At 40.2% G+C, this 16291-nt stretch overlaps 1 protein-coding gene across 4 annotated transcripts in view; it reads left to right on the top strand.

Annotated features, from left to right (window-relative positions):
- LOC149008667 (uncharacterized) overlaps nt 1-16291 on the top strand; it is a 49519-nt gene that overhangs the window by 19631 nt on the left and 13597 nt on the right. The gene's annotated exons all lie outside the window — the stretch shown is intronic.

A 16291-nucleotide genomic window follows, 5' to 3' on the forward strand; every position in this document is an offset into this window, starting at 1 on the left:
AAAACTCCCTGTCCCTTCTCCATCTCTGCTGACTGGCTTTTTTCTCCACTGCTCCTGTTTTCTCTCCTCTTCTTTTCTTCCTTTTCCTGTACGGCAGTGCCTTGTTGCGTTCATTCTCTTTTTCTTGCTTTCATCTTTTATGTGGACAGCACCTGTCTCTTGATTGTCGTTTGTTCCTAGCTCCCCCCCCCCCCCAGTTTTCTCTCTTTTGGCTTCCTTTTTGTCCCTTTTTTCATGAAAAACTCCCCTTCCCTTGATATTTCTAGTGATATATTTTATTCATCCAAAATTTAGTTCTAATAATTATTTTGTTCCTTTGTCAGCCACAAAATATTTCTTGTGTTCCTTTGTCACTAAAAGCTTCCCCTTTCTTTCCCATCAGTAGTTTTATTGATTGTTAGGTTCCTTTTATAGGTTTTTTGTTCCCTTCACTTCCCTTTATTATTAAATAATCCTTTTGCTTCCATTCCGTTCCCATATAATTTTTTTTTCCCGTGTATTGTTCTTTATAAGGTCTATACACTTTTACTAAGTTGCGGAATCTATTATTAGTTTTAGGATCTTTGGACTAGGGCAGCAAATGTTTTTTAATATTTCTTGTTAGGTGTTAATGTTGCTATGAGCCCCATCCCCATTTTTGCTGTTGAGTCTTGTTTAGTCTTGCTTGTTAGTTTAGGGTTGATATTGCTATTGCTATTTATTTCGTTATTTTGTCTGGCTTGCATGTTTATCAACCTTTAGCTGTTGCAGTTCCTTTTTTATTTATTTATTTTATCTTCATTAGTATTTGCTTTACCTAATAAGACTTGTAACTAGCCTTTATTAAGTCTCCTATCTCTAGGGTTCCCCTGTATCAAAATCCCTATCCAAAACCAAGTTTGTCGTGTCAACATGGTTCTATGAAGTGAAAGCTCCACACCTTGAATATTTAATTCCTAACGTTCCTGCACCACATGAGTTTTGTTTGGGAACATTTGTTCTTTCCTTGTCGTTACTACAAATTTCTAGGACAAATTTCTTCAAGAGAGAAGGGTTAACGCAGATCCATCAATGAAGCAGGTGAGAAAAAAATTTAGGGTTAGGTCCTGTACAAGTTGTGCCTTTGATCCCATGGGTTTTGTTGTGGATCTAGCTCCAATTCAGGCACATTTTGGGGTGGTGGACATATATAGGCTATGGGTCTTTAATGCCATAAAACTATATACTACTGGGTCTCATCTAGGGTCTCGAAATGAGGATAAAATGCCTAATTACGAGTTAGTTTCTGATAGGATCCCTGTTTAACCAAGCCAACATACTCACACTTGAGCACCAATACACTTCCAAAGTTAATAGAATAGTAGATGACTGGGTAGAAGAGTGGATATCAGAATAGAAGAATAGCAAGATGCTTCATTCATTAACATTAGCAACCATGAGTTAGCATACAGGACATTATATCCCTTTTCTTATCAGCTACCTGAGAGTCCAGCTCCCCTACTGCAAGCACAGCTTGCCCCCTTCTTTACTTACTAATTGCTTACCTCTCTTCATCCCCCTTCTCCCTGCTATATTTGTAGTAATTCTAACTTCCTCCTTTGCATATAGGCCACAATTTCTGAAAAGTCCCAGCCCTGCTGTTGTTTGCATGTGTGTGGTTGCTTCCCTAGGAGTGCTTGCGACTTGTCCCTGTGTCCTTTAGTTGATTCGGCTCCCTACATATTGATGTGAACCAGCATCTAATGCCTAAGATGTAGGCCCACTTCAGGATCCTCAAAGCAGTCATCCAGGCTTGGAATACCCTTCCGTGGACGGTTTTTTGATAGATTCTGTAGGTTCTAGGGTTAGGCTAGGGATAGAGTAGGTTTGGCCAGGGTTAAGGGTCTAGGGTTTGTGTTTTCAAGCTTTAAGCCTTGCTGTTCTGATGATTTCAGATCTGAAATTTCAAGTTAAGGTTTTAGGGCACTTAGGGTTTTATGGAAATTAGGTTTTCTAGGGTTAATGTTTCTCATTAGGAAGATAGGTTGCAGAATTTCTTGGGTTTTGATGTAGGAAATGGGCTGGCTTCTAGGATCGAAGGTAGGGGGCTGTGGTTAGGTTCTACTTTCAAAAGGGAAGGGGTTTAGGTCAAGGGAATGGGATGTTATTGGTTCTAGAATACTTGCTGCACTTCTGTTCTTAATTTAGGGTTTAGGTTTTAGGGGCTGGATGCAGAAAACTAGGTTAAAGGGGCCAGGGGAAGCTTGCGGATGCGAGAGGAGGAGGAATGGGGTTGAGATGAAGGGGAGAGGTTGGTACTTGTGGATGAATTAGTGTTGCTGAACTAGAAGATTTTCTGCAGAATTCAATACTCTTCAAGTTGCCACAGGCCCACTCTAGGGAACCACGACTACTCTTCCTTGCCTTCAACACTCAATCAATTTTATTAATCAAATTCAAATTTCTGATTACAATGCTAAAAGGCTTATTTATAGCCTATTGAGAGAAACTAAACTACGACTCTAACCGGCAATGCAAATCAAACTAAAACTTCTAATTGACTAGGACTTTTAACTCCCGCAAAGAAACTCACAACTTACTCCAGAGGAATCCAATCTGAATTCTAAGAGTAGATATGGATTCCTTGCAAGAAGTAGGACAACCCTAAGAGACACCTCACAATTTAAGAATCTTACTCTAATAAGGACTCATCAATAACTTGACAGATAAGGACTCAAGTTCAATACAAAAATAGATCTAGGGTCCTCAAATATACTGGTGTTGGGTTTAGGTCTTGTATTCTGCGGGTCAATATATTATAGTTTGGTTTTATTTGTAATTGGAATGGGTTTTGGATGAATTACTTGTACGAGGATAAAATTGTAATTGTATGGGGGTTAGTGTTTTAGGTTTCTCTATAAATAGTCTTTGTGGGATAACCTAGAAAACATCCATCCCTGGTGGGGATAATGGGTTGAAGTTTGCAGGATTATTAGAATATCTTTTTCTCTGGGGTGGATGTAGGCAATCTGGTCAAGCCACCTTAAATTCTTTGCGGTTGTGATTGTGTTTTGCTTGTGTTCTTCGTGGTTGTGTATATGTTCCCAACAAGTGTTATTAGAGGGAGGTTTGGTGGATTATTGCTAAAGGTGTGTGAAGATCCAGGAAGGAGAGGAACGGTGCAAAGAGAACGAGGAAGGCTTTGGTGTGTAAATTGAAGGTATGATTCTCTAGTATTAGAGATCATGAATTGCTTTTGGGTAATTGTTCGATGATTGGAATTAGAAACATTGAATGGGAAAAGGGAGGGGAAAAAAATAGGAACAAGATGATCTGGTTTGGGATCCTGAAGTCTTAGAAAAAGAGAAAAAAGAAGAAGATGATTAGTTGATCGTCGAAGAAAAAGAAAAGAGACGCGGTTTGGTGTTTAACTATGGGAGAGTAGTTTTGCGAAAGAGAATGTGAGATTAGAAAGTGATGAGAGAAGGAACTAAGATTGAGAGGTGGGAACGTCTCGGTGGAAATGTTTAAAAAAAAAGGTTTGATTTGGTGGTGAAAAACAATAGAAAAAGAAAACTTTTTTTTTTTGTCGTCTATTTTTCGTACAAATTGTTTACACAAGATTTTGTACGAAGGCTATTTGTACGGGATTAGGTGTTTGAAAGGTTTTTGGATGTTCCAGACTTAGTGGAGTGACAAGTCGAGGAGATTTCGTTCTGTTGGTATTGATCTTACGGGTTCTTACAGTTACAGAGAGCAATGGTTAGCCTATTTAGGTTGATGACAGGTACGAAGGGCATAGATTTGGTAAACTGTACAAGCTTGTAGGGAGTTTTTAAATTGGGAGCTCTGGTTGAAATCGTGCAAGGGGTACAGGTGGAAAGAATTTGCAAGTTGTTTAGGTATCGAACAAGGGCAAATCTGAAAAGAAGCGGGTGACTTTTGCTTTAAATTTTGTGAGTGATGGTGATCTCTTGGAGCAGGCTACAGTAATAGAGAGGTGGAGCCATGTCACATTGTATGGCGACGATGAGCTGTATGAGACACCCTAGGTGGGGGTTTTGGTTTAGGTGATGGCGGTCAAGAAAGGCATCCTTGAAGGGGACGTCCATTTGGTAAGGTGTGCAGATACACAGAGATGGGTGATTGTAGAGAGACATCAACAATGGCTTTTTTCAATGTGGTTTGCAAAATTCCAGCCAAGTTGGAGATTGTTCGGTTTGGTTGTCTTGTGTTTAGTGGGTCCATATAATTATAGTTTGGTTGTATTTTAATTGGAACAAGTTTTGGGTCAATTACTTGTACGTGGATAAAATTGTAATTATGGGTTAGGATTTCGGGTTTCCGCATAAATAGTTTCTGTGGGATAACCTGAAAGCATCCATCCCTAGAGGGGACGGGGGACAAGTGGTAGCACTTTGTAGGGTGTGAGAGAGGTGAGGTTTTCAGGATTATTGGAATATCTTTTTCTCTTGGGTCAACGTTGGCAGTCTTGCCTAATCATGTTAAATTCCTTGCGGTTGTGTGTTTTGCTTGTTTTCTTCGTGGTTGTGCATCTGTCCCCAACAAATGGACCCAACTAAACCCTACTTTGGACTCAAGGAAATATGCAAAATTACCACTTGGTGGTAGACATGTAAATGGATAGTTGAAATCCATCTCCAAATTTGCATTCGTATCGTTTAAGGGTGTCTGAATCTGAAAATTTCCTTACTGGAGCATATCTGTATCTGTCGGATTAGCAACTGGATTTAGATTTGGATAATTGCTTATCGGGTTGGATAATATTTAGTTAAAATTTTATCCGGTTCACCAAGTGACATTTTTACCCTCACTAATGTTGAACCGGTTAACCCCAATTAATAGGTGGAACTCACCCTAAACCCCATCAATTGTCTATAGCCAGTTAGCCATACTATGGAAAATTCATTAGATTAGACTTTTTTTCTTCTCCCTTTTAAAAGGGGCTAATAATTGGATTTGGAAAATGGTATTGGTAATTGGGAAATGGTAAACTGGTAATAAGAAATAAAAAATGACAATCAGCAATCAGTAATTGGATTGTTTTATCAGATTAGATAGTAATCAGATGTCCGATAAAGTAATAAATTCAAATTCAGATACCTTCTATAAAATTCCACCGGATATTGGATGGGATTTGGTTAGCGGTTTTGCTTATCGGATTCAGATATAGATAGTGGTGTATCTGAGCCGAATCTGATCCGTTTACAAGTCTACCTGGTGGTACTAGGGGTAGGGTTCGGTGGGCCTTATTTCAGCCCTAAATATGGTTTACATATCATATCCAGCTGAATTTGATCTCCTGTGACTCCTCCATCTGCTGAGTGTACACCTTAGATGTCAGCGGCTTATCAGTTTCTTTTGATGGATCATTTGTAGTTGGAAAACCATGTTTGAGTCAACCAGCTGAGTTAAAATACAACAAAACCTGGTCAATTATCCGATAGACCTGTTCTGACTGGACTTGGTCAGAATCACATGTGGTGCATTGTTTTTCCGGAGTAAAATAATTTTTGGTTTTGTTTTGCCCTTATCCTTAAATCTCCCTCATTGTTGTTGTTGAGGCCTTCCTGATAGGTTGTCATCCAAAAAATTCCGGAATCGAGTAAGCATGGGTGGTCAACCCCTCTTTGAAACCATGGTTTCTGATTTCTGAAACTGCACATGCTCCAGCAATGGGGGGAAGGGGAGAGAGAGATCTGAAACTAAGAACAAATCATATAAAGCAAGCAACATACTTCTTAAGTGATGATTCAGATAGGAACAATATACAGACAGTAGCATTAGGAAAGAATTCGAGGTAACAAAGAACAGACACAAATGTGCAGATAATATTTCTGAGATTGACAAAGAAAAAAGAATGACGAGGCGGGTTTCTTTCTTTGTGTTATGATTTGCAGATTCGAGAGAAGCATTAACCAAGAATTTTTAGTTGAATCTCAAATGTTTAGCCTCCGTCTCAAATCTCAAGTCTCCAAAAGTTTGCGGTCTTGCTCAGATCTCCATTCTAAATCTGATTTAAGGCTTCCATATTGATTCAAGACTTGATATTGAAGAGACATTTGGGGTTGACTAGTTTTGAAGGGAGAAGGTGTTTGAAGTTTTTAATTTCTTGTTTTGATGGAAAATGGGATTTAAGCATAGCACAGCTTCTTCCTTCTACTCCTTTTACGAGCCAACTCTGTTGAATCTTCCACACTCTTGCCTCTCTTTCTCTCATTTTTGTTGCCTAACACATGGAACAAGCTTAGCTCTTCTCGCTTCCAAGGATTACTGCAAGCAGTGGCGAAGAACAGGTGCATAAAGCTGAAAAATCACGATTCAGCATGATCAGCTTTGACTCAGCCGAGTCATCAAAATATTGGTGTGAGCAAGTCGGGTCGGAATTCCTGGTTTCCAACTATGGATTCATCAGGTCTTGCATTATTTTTTTAATCAAGTTGTGGGGACCACCTAGACTCCATTTATGGGAGGTTCCCTTGGTGTTCTAATTAGGGTTTTCGAGTCTTTCATATTTTTTTACCATGTAATTTGGACCCCTTCTTAGCTTCCATACAAGAGAAGGCTTGAGTTTTGGGTTTCGATCAGTTTTTTATTCTGTTTCCTGTTAATGGACGACACCTAGTATGCATTTGGCAGCCGTCTTTCCTGAGAATAACGTTCTTTCCTGAAATTTTTTTCTGGCATTCTCATCAAGCAATGGTGGTCTAAGCTCAGTTTTGGCTGTTTGGTAAATCTGTGCTTATAATTTACTATTTCCCCCTGCACTTTAATAATGTTAAGAGGCTGTTAAGGTTGGATGTATAATGTCTATTTTGCCCTTCATTAGAATTAAGAAGCCAAAAGGCAAAATTACCGTCATTTAGAAAACCATATGAAATACAAATTTTTTGGCCTTATATTTTCTATTTCGAAGAGTCGGATCCTAAGGAGATGAATAAATAGTAACAAACCTTAGGGGTATTTTGGGGCTTTTGAAAAGTATAAATATGCCACTTCTTTAGTTAACTAACATAGCTTAACAATAGGAGGCATTAATAATTTCAGACAAAGCTAAGGTTATATTAGTAATTTTAAAAACTGCAGGGGATAAGGTAGTAATTAGACTATAGTTTAGGGGGAGCTTCTGTAATTATCCCTTATTTAAAATCTGTACTACTTTTTTTTTTGGGGTGAAAACGGAAGGAGTTGAATCATGCATGAAGGAAATTTAAGTCAAGTGTAATCCCTATTCATTTCCAATGAGAGTTGTTTTTTGATTTTGAGAGTGATGAAACATGTCAAAGTTGTTTTGTAGAAAGCCTTCCCAAGAATGGAAATTGGACCGATCTGTCTACTAAGAACGATAGAACAACCTGATTTACCCAACACATTTTGGTTGTTTTTCCATGCTCCGACAACTATTGAACGCAAAAAACAGTTCTCTGGCCTCTTACCAAAGTAACCAGGTTACGGAGGTTGTAATGTTTGGCTGGATTATTGCTGGAATGTGATGTGACTAGTTATGGAGTTACGGAGGTTGTAATGTGTAAGGGGAAAGAAGGCTCGAACCAGGGAAAAGGGATTTCAGATGGAAATTGAAGGGGAATGGGAAGGGGGTTGGGGGTATGCTGCTGTGTACCTAGGTGGGGGCAGGCTGCTAGATGCCTGGGATGGTGTTGGAGAAGGCTGTCCTTTCAGCCACAGCAAGACTCTGGGCTTGATCTTTACCTTGGCTCCCAATATTCTTTGATCTTGGACCTTCCAAATTGAATAAACTTCATTGCAGCAGCAATACACAAGAATTACTCAAACTGAGAACCTTCATTAGTCATTTCAAATTTGGGTGCCTTCCCATCCTGTGGATTGGAGTGGCTTATTTATATATTATATGCTGGTGTCCTAATGACTTGGACACAGTGATGAACTCTAACTCAAAATAGAAATAACTGTCCTAAATTCAGTGATGTGAATCGAATTCTAAGGTTTAGTTTTACTTGGATTATGCCTTAAAATTAGGCCTACTCCAGGATCCTCTCTTTGAGAACCAGAAGCCATCTGGGGCTGTAGGTGCCTTGAATTGAAGGATTCTCCAAGAAATTAGGGTTTGCAATGGTTAAGTATAGGCCTAAAAGAGTTCACCCACGCTGAGGGTTATAGAACTTTAGGTTTTTGAAACTTAAAGCTTGCTGTAACTTAGGTTTCAGATCTGGGAATTAGGCCTAGGGTTGGTTTAAGGGCTTTTAAGGCTAAGTTTGAGGGTCAATATGGTTCGGCTGCTGCTGTTAGGTATCTTCATGTTAGCCTTTATAAGTTTTGGGCTTAGGAATTTGGTAATAGGGCTTCGGTTGGACTAGGAGGGGGCTGTCGTTTGATGTTTTATTTCAGGTCATTCCTAATTGGTTTGGGTTTGGTTGAAGTATCATGCTTGGATTAGGACCCTTAGGATAGTCAACTAGGGTTAGGGAGAGGTGGAATTGGGGTGGGAGATGGTAATTCTAAAAGTGTCTGAAGTTGATTGAGGAATTTGGGAGTTTTAGGGTTTCTAGTAAATTTAGGATTTAGGGTTTAGGGTTTCTAGAGGTTGAGTTGCAACAAATACTATAACCTAATGGAGGATCTAATTGTAGGGATAGGACAAGGGGAGGGGTGTGATCAACTAGAAGGGTGAGGGGGTGGATAGAGTGTTTGGGATCTAAGAGTTTGAAAGGGAGTGCAATAGCTGCTGCCACAAGGAAGGGGAGGGCTGGGAGGGTGGTGTGGGCTAGTGAAGGAGGAGAAAGGGGCTGGAATGCAGTGGGCGTACTGTACTGGGGAATGTATTAGGACTTTTGTACTTAAGGAACTGCAGAAAATCACTCTTCGATGGCAACCACAGGCCTCTCCAAGTAAGCCCACGACTTCTATTGCCTCCAAACTCAATCTCAATTCTATCATTCAAATTCAACTTGCTATTACAGAGAAGGGAGGCTTCATTTAACCTCTAAAAGAAACAAACTAAGCTAGTAAGCTTAGACTAGGAAAGCCTATTACACTCTAATTCTAAGTGTGGCTCTTACTTAATTAAAGACTCTAACAAGGACTCTTATCATATCTGACTCCAAAGAGATCCAATTTGGAATCTAAGAGTAGATATAGGGTCATAATAAGCGGACTGAAATTAGGGATTCCAACACAAACTAGGAATCATGCCTAGACAAGGACTCTTCTACAACTTGTGAAGTAGTGACTTCAATAAGAAAATAAAAATAGATCTATGGTCCTGACAACTAGCTGGACTTAATAGGACCCTGACCTAGGACCCTAGGCCCTATGAAACCTCTGGAAACAATTTATATCACTAGGAAATAGGAATACTAATAGGTCTTTATATCTCAGACCTGTAATTGGACCTGGACCGTAAATCATGGGCCTTTCATTGACTTAGAAATTAATTAAAAGAAGAAAAATCTGCATTAGGGTCCCTTTAGTAGGCCCTAAAATCGAGTTGGGTCGCTTTGGTCACTAAATGGGTCCAGCACTGTCAAAGGGCGTTTGAGACCATTAGTGAAATTAAAGTTTTAAAGTTGTTATGACCAAATTTCTCATTGTGTTAAAATGACTCAGATGCCCCTTAATTTAAATCCTATTTTCGAAGTTGAACCGTAAACTAAAATTACAAATTTACCCCCAGATCCTATTTTCAAAATCCAAAAACCATGCAGGTGGGTGAAGGGAGCCTTGCTGCAAATCACCCACTGCCGGAGACCACCCACCAAAAAAATATCATCGAATCTATATGGATTTCAAATTGGTTGAAGGGGAAGGTGCGGAGGAATCCAAAACAAATCAAAGAAATCAAACAATGAAAAAAGACCCCAAATCCATCTTCATTTTTAGAAATTTAAAGTTCAGTCTGAAACTGCTGTTCAACATTCTTTATTACACTGCCACATTCCAGGCACCTCACTTGTATGAGTGACTGCCCCCGTCACTGAAACTAATTATCCGATATTAGAGGGTCACCAAATCCCTCAATCTGCAACAAGAAGTATCATTTAACTGGAACTCAAAATGGAACCCATGGCACACTGCTATCGACCAAAAAATAAATAAATAGAAGAAGGTAAAACAGCATTGTGTTCTATCCCATTTTTATCTTTTCTTACCTCTAAGAGGGATGTTGTTGAAGTTCACATTAATGCCTTTGTTGGGGTTGTCATCAGCTAACCGATGGTTTATTGGATTGATTTTCATGGGTTCGTCTTGTGGTTTTAGTGGTGGTTGCAGCTGGTGATGGATACAATGGTGGTGGGGTTGATGATGTTGCTGTTGTAGATTGGGGGCATTGTGAGGAAGCAGAAGTGTTTGAGATTGGATATGGAGGAAATCAGCAGGGTGTTGAGGGAAGGAAGAAGAAGAGAATTGGGTATGGAATTGATTATGGAGGTGCTTATGGTGGATTGGAAGGGGAGGAGGTTATGAGTCGAAATCGGAAGAGACACCGCTGGTTTCTTTTCTGTTCTGAACTCTGGGTTTCTTCTAATGCATTAAATATGCGATGAAGATGCATCGATAATCCTCGACCCTTGTTGTTTTCCTTTGCTTCTCTTCTTTGCTTAACTGTCAGCTTGATTGAAATTTGAAGTTTCTGTTGTTTGTTGTGTCCTTTGGTTCTTTTCTGTGTCTATGGTGGTGCCTGGGGCTGCAACAGGGATGGGCTGGGCTGGGAGTTTCCATTCCCAATCCTAACCCTATATGTTTTTGGCTAAGCCCATTTCCACCTTGACCCTAGTTTAGGGCCTAGAATTCTTGTCCCTAACCCTAAGCCTTACGAGCCATGCCAAGCCCATTCCCACATTAATTGTCCTTATTGGGCCGGGTTGGGATGGGTTGGCCCTGGCCTTGTCTCTATCCATGTCCCTATTAGCCTTATCCCTGACCTTGCCCTTGCCCCTTGACCGTGTCCCTATCCCTAATTGGCACTGACCCTGTCTGTGTCCTTGATTGGCCTTGACCTTGTCCCTAGTCAAATTTGAATAATATATAATCATATATATAATTCATAAAATGCATAATTTAATCTGTTGTTCAATTTGAACCATCTAATATATAAATATATTGGTCCATTATAAACATATCATATAGTTAAGTGACTAACAAATACAATTGATGTTAATGTTTAGAATTTTATACTTTTCATTATTCCAATTTTGATATATGCCTATTCGACATTAAAAAAACTTTTTAAAAGGGGTTGCAACAGGGAGTTTTCTATATAATATATACACGATATAAACAAATTATCAGTGGCACTTCATGATTACCTGCTAATATTAATGTCACCACATGACAAATCAAAATATCAATTGCACCTCTAGTAGTCCCTTTAACAAAATACATTTTAAGAGAGAGAAACCAGTCGAATGGCGTATAGTATCTATTATTGATCAGGGATAGATTGATCTATTTATCCCTGTTTCGTATTCACAAGTTTATCCCTGTTTTATATTCACAAGTTTAGTTTTTTATTTTACATGATTATATCATTCAAATGATGGATTCGTTGGATTCACTATGAGACAACGAGTATCTTTTGAATGAAAAAGAATTTGATGAAATTTCTGCTTCTGAATCTTGGCTAATTGAATCTCCCACTGTCCCACACTAAGTATTATTTCGAGATGTTCCGTGTATAAACCTCTTCAAACGGGGCTTATTGCTATTGATTTGATGATTCCTGTAGGACGCTGTCAATGAGTGAATAGAAAGTTGGATCTACATTGGATCTCACCTGAATCGCCCAATCTATCCTCTTTGAGGAGAAATTTGGTTTCAAACTCTAGTTTGAATAGGAGGAGTTTGCCATGCTAATGTGGCTTGGATGATCCACGTCTTCGGGTCAGGCGTTGATGAGCAAATTGAACTATTATCATGTTAATTGAAACCCAAATGTTTTTACCTGGAAGAAAGTAGAAAGATAAATAACATTTACCTTAGTATAGGGTTCAGTGTAATTTTTATTCTTCTAAAACGTTTTTTTCCCCAAATGATACTGATAATTTTGGCCAACTCCGAACTAAGAAAATACGATTTTTATTTTTAAAAAACTGTGAATTACATTCTAACAATAATTCATTTGTCAATCTCTTTGTTAGTTGATTTCATGTTCTTTTGATTGATTCATTCGTAAAAAAATATATTACAAATAGTAGACACTTCGTATCACTGGAGGCTAAGACATCGTCTTTTATCAACAATTAATATGGTTAAAAATATTTTTTAATACATTATGTCATATAAAAAAAATTAATCTGTAGGTCATGTCATTCAAATTTCTCTTGAGAACCTTTTATTTTAAAATATTACTTAAATGTTTCAAATTAGGATTCTCGATCTATAAAAATTACACTTTGGGGCAAAAATGACTTGAATTGATTTTCAATTATTATTTTATGAGGCTACTACATATACTTACAGTCATTTTAAACTTTTTTGTGCTGAAATAGTTTAATTGGAATTTTGATCATAGATTGCCCTAGGCTAAGAGTAACGATTTGTGACCTTAAACTTATGGCCCTTAAAATATTCCCTACTTAATTAAAACTTTGATTCTAAAACACCCTAATTAAATTGGATTAGAATTTTGATTATAAGTAAGTCAAGAATTATTTACATAAATATATTTAATAAGAATGAAGGATATAAAAAAACGTCACCAATGTTTGTTGCCAGTCCCATGCCTGGGTACAGAAGGGTGGTTGTTACGTCAGGTCGGTAGCCGACACCGGAAAAAACCTAGCCAAACCCTTTCTATGGATTCAACTTTATATGATAAACGTTATGCTAGGGCATCCCTCGACAAAAGAAGTGATGCGCTACACTATGGCCCTAGTGTAGTGATAAGTGGGCAAGGGTTAGCTAGCGCGTCCCTTGTAAGCGAAGTGTCTCATTGGCGTCCGGATGCGGTGATAGTAGGCAAGGGTTCCCGCGCCTTGGACGAGTGCGGGTAAAGAAGATGGTCCATAAACGTAGGATTAGATTGACATCTTTGAACTAAGGATCTTTAAGAGGTAAAATGCTAAGAATTGATAGATATTATGAGAAAAAGAAGGATTAATATAACTTGTATTCAAGAAACTAGATGGAAGGTTAAAAAAAGTAAAGAGTTGGATGACTTTAAGCTTTGGTTTAAGTGATAAAACTAACAAAAATGGAGTCGGCATAATAATGGATAAACTAGAGACCTTCTCTCTATCATCTTTGGTTTCAATCGTGCAGCTGAGCGCACCCCCCTTTGGGAGGACATCTGCTCTATCTCCTCCTTTGCTTCGGACATCCCTTGGGGTATTGGTGGGGACTTTAACATCATCTGATTTTCCCATGAGCATGTTGGAGTCTCCTCTCCAAATCTTACTGTGATTGGAGAATTCAATGCATGTTTAGATGATGCTGGTATCTCCGATCTCCGTTGGTCTGGCCACCCCCTTACTTGGCACAATCGTCGATTTGGAGATGCCAGGATTGCCTCAAAGCTAGACCGATTCCTCTTGAATACCCCTTGGCTCTCATCCTTCCATGCGTCCAATGCCATCTTCTCCAACTCCAACCTCTCTGATCATTCCCTTTGCTTTATTCACCTTTACCCCCTATCTCATTCGGCCCCAAGCCTTTCAAATTCTTTGATATATGGACTTCGAATTCTTCCTTCATCTCTACAGTTAAGGAAGCTTGGTCGAAGCCTGTCCTTTGCTACTCTCTTCCTCTCATCGCCTTTTCGGCAATATCTCCTCTAATGTTTCCTCCTGCTGTTCTAACCTTCAGTATGTCCAGTCTCTTCTCCAAAATGATCCCTCCAATCCCTACTTTGTTGAAGACGATAGGCCCTTTCCCTTGAGCTGTCTTCCCTCCTTACCTCCGAAGAAAACTTTCTTTGTCAGAAAGCTAGAATCAAATGGCTAGAGCTCGGGGACTCCAACTCGGCATATTTTCATCGGTCTCTCAATGCTCAAAGCAGCTTCAATTCTATCCCTTCCCTCCTCACTAATAATGGTTCTTGGATTTCTGACCTTGCTAGTATTAAGGTGGAGGTAGTTTCTTTCTTCTCTAATCTCCTGGCTTCGACTTCCCTTCCTTCCTGCACCCCTCTATCCCCCAACCTCATCAATAAATTCATTGATCCTTCTTCCTCCTCTTCTCTCTATGCTATCCCAACATCGGATCCCATAAGCCCAACAAGGCCCTGGGTCCTGATGGCTTCAGTATGGGTTTTTTCTTGGCCTCCTGGTATTTCATTGAGAACGATCTTATTTAGGCCGTCCAAAGCTTCTTTTTCACCCCTTCTTAGTTTTCCTCCATCAATCAAACCTTTCTTTGCCTCATCCCCAAGAAGCAAGGGGCCTCCTCTCTCGGATTTTCATCCTATTTTCCTCTGTAACCTCCTCTACAAATTCATCTCTAAGTCCTAACGAATAGCTAAAAAAGGCTCTCCCTTCCCTTGTAAGCTCGAATCAATTTGCCTTCATCGGAGGGCATAGTATTGCGGACAACATCCTTCTTTGTGTAGAAATCGTCCGCAGTTTTGATAGTTCGGCCCACTCCCCTGATGCTCTTCTAAAGGTAGATCTTCACAAAGCCTTTGATTCCATTCGTTGGGACTTCATTAGTGATGTCCTCTCCTCCATGGGCTTCTCTCCCCCTTTTATTAATTGGATCGAGATTTTCATCTCTTCGCCCCACTTCTCCATCATCACCAACGGATCTCCTGCGGGCTTCTTTTGTTCCCGTGTTGGAATCCGCCAAGGCTGCCCCCTCTCCCATTACCTCTTCTCCCTAGCTTTAGAAGTCCTATCCCGCATTCTCCAATCCAAAACTTACCAACACCTCATCTCTCCCATTCCCAAATGCAAATCCATCAACCTCACCCATCTTGCTTTCGCCGATGATCTCATGATCTACCCCAAAGCAGACCACCAATCTATCTCCTCCATCCTCTCGGCCCTTTCGCTTTTTGAATCCCTCTCTGGCCTCCGGGTCAACCTTGATAAGTCCACCATCTTTCTCTCCGGTGTCCTAGCTCAGCTTTGAGCCTCTCTTCTCTGGATCTCAGGCTTTAAACCTGGCTTTTTCCCGTTTGTCTACCTCGGCCTCTCCCTCATTCCCGGTTGACTAACCCGCCACCATTGCCTCCCCATTATTGATTATATCCGTAAGAAGCTTCAACTCTGGAAGGGCAAGCTTCTATCCTTTGCCGGTAGAGTAGTTCTTATTCGCTCTGTCCTTCAATCTTCGTATCTTTACTGGTGCGGTATATTCTCCATCCCCAAATCCACCCATCCATGCTATGGAATCCTTGTTCAGTGCCCTCCTTTGGAAAGGGCGGGAAGCCTTTCGTTTTTTCCACCCTATCTGTTGGCCAACTATTTGTTGCCCAACTTCCGAAGGAGGCCTGGGTATCCGTTGGATTTTTTATGTTAACCTAGCTTGCCTCCTTAAATTCATTTGGAAATTGCCTTAAAGCATGACTCCATTTGGGTCAACTGGGTCCATTCCTTCCTGCTCCGTGTGGATTCCTTTTAGACGGCTCCCATGCCCTTTAATCCTTTGTGGATCTGGAGGAAACTCCTTTTTCTTCGTCCCCTAGCTCTTTTTGCTATCTCTACCACCATCTCTTCCGGCATCTCCACCTCATTTTGGCTAGATCCGTGGCACTTGATGGGCATTCTCTATAACCACTTTGGGCCCCGAAATGTTTGTCTCCCTTATCTAAAAAAACAACCCCTTGTCAGCCTTCATCTCCAGTGGTTCTTGGAACCCCTCCCCCCTTCCCCTTCTCACACAGGTTTGGGATTCTCTCCCTCCTCTCGCTAGTTTCCCTCATGATCTCACAGTTTGGCTCCCATTTCCCTCCAAAACCTTCTCCACCATCTCAGTATGGAATCTTCTCCGAGTCCATAGCCCTAAACCTCCTTGGGTTCCCTTGGTCTGGTTTAAAGGTTTGATTCCGCGCCATTCCCTTACCCTTTGGAGAGCCCTTAACCATGGCTTTCCCACCCAATCCTTCCTTATTAGCCGCCATATCTCAGTTAATCCCTACTACATCATTTGTTGGAACGGCCCGGAAAACCTTGAGCACATTTTCTTCTCTTGCCCCTACTCCAAATCCATCTGAAGAAAAGCCATTGCCTCCATCTAGCCCCGTTCAAGGCGTTCCTTTGGGTTTGCTTGTGATTGGTCTTGGATTGTGAGAAACTGTTCAGGCTCTTCCATTTGTGATCGAATAGGTAAGCTAGTTTTCTGTGCCTCCATTCATCATCTTTGGTGGGAGCGCAATCTTAGGAGATGGACATCCAAA

Source organism: Hakea prostrata, chromosome 8 (assembly GCF_041222555.1).
Source record: "Hakea prostrata isolate BN-2017 chromosome 8, UWA_Hpros_2, whole genome shotgun sequence".
Lineage (NCBI taxonomy): Eukaryota > Viridiplantae > Streptophyta > Magnoliopsida > Proteales > Proteaceae > Hakea > Hakea prostrata.